This window comes from Pterocles gutturalis, unplaced genomic scaffold (genome assembly GCF_000699245.1).
Source record: "Pterocles gutturalis isolate BGI_N339 unplaced genomic scaffold, ASM69924v1 scaffold6974, whole genome shotgun sequence".
Lineage (NCBI taxonomy): Eukaryota > Metazoa > Chordata > Aves > Pterocliformes > Pteroclidae > Pterocles > Pterocles gutturalis.
Window position 1 is genome coordinate 613 of NW_010130537.1, and position 1,249 is coordinate 1,861.

General features: G+C 55.2%; 1 pseudogene; it reads left to right on the top strand.

Annotated features, from left to right (window-relative positions):
* The first annotated feature begins 120 nt into the window (after positions 1-120).
* LOC104466732 lies at positions 121-852 on the top strand (annotated as a pseudogene).
* Positions 853-1,249: the final 397 nt, after the last annotated feature.

Here is a 1,249-nt window from a genome sequence, read left to right on the forward strand (position 1 = left end):
CTCTTCCACATCACCTTGGTGTCTCCCTAAATAAAACCAGCCCTTCTTATCGTGCCGAGGAAATCAAGAGCGAGAGTTTGAATGGATTTTTGTATAAATATTTACCCCTGCGACGCTACGGCTGAGCTCGTGGGATAAACTCCCAGCAGCTGGCCTGAGACTCTCCTCCTCTCACCCGCCCCTAAAAGGGTTTAATTACTTTCCAGAGGGGAGGGGAGAGAGCTGGATCCCAGTTCCAGCTCCAGACTGACCCAAAAAGCAGTGCCAAGATTTAACTAACTCTCCCCGATGGATCTGAAGGACAGCACCAGCGAGGGCAGCATGGGCAGCCTCCAGCCTTCGAGCATCCAGATTTTTGCCAACACCTCCACGCTCCACGGGATCCGTCACGTCTTTGTCTACGGGCCAGTGACCATCCGGCGCTTGCTCTGGACCTTGGCCTTTGTGGGTTCGTTGGGTCTCCTCCTAGTTGAGAGTTCCGACCGGGTGGCTTTCTACTTCTCCTACCAGCACGTGACCAAAGTGGACGAGGTGGTGGCACACAGCCTGGTCTTCCCCGCTGTCACCATCTGTAACCTCAACGAGTTTCGCTTTTCCCGGCTCACCACCAACGACCTTTACCACGCTGGGGAGCTCCTGGCTCTGCTGGATGTCAACCTGCAGATCCCCAACCCTCACCTGGCTGACCCAACCGTCTTAGCCATCCTCCAAGAAAAGGCCAACTTCAAGCAGTATAAACCAAAAGTTTTCAACATGCAGGAGTTCCTGGCACGGGTCGGCCACGACCTGAAGGATATGATGCTGTACTGCAAATTCAAAGGCCAAGAGTGCAACCATGAGGACTTCAAAACTGTGAGTATGAGCAGACACTCTGCTTTTTCTCTTCTCTGGGTGTGTGGATGCTGATGGTGTTGCAGGACCAGGAGGTCACTGGCCAACCCGTGTGGGCATGGTGCGATGGGGGAATGGTGTCTGCTGGGCTCCGGCATGGCAGAGGAGGAGGAGGAGGAGCAGCCTGTTGAGTTGAAGTTTGTTTTCTGGAGTCCTGATGAGGGGGTTATGTGGGGCCAACCCTGCATGAGTCTTGCAGCAGGTCCAGCCTCCATCCTGCCCACAGCACCCAGGCGGCTGCTTGGTGTCAGATGGGTCCTGCTGAGCATCAGAGGGGGCTTGGAGGTCTCCTGCAATGGCCACTGAATGTTGGCCAGCTGGAGAGAGCAGACAGGGCTGGAAAGAGGCCAGGAAGAAA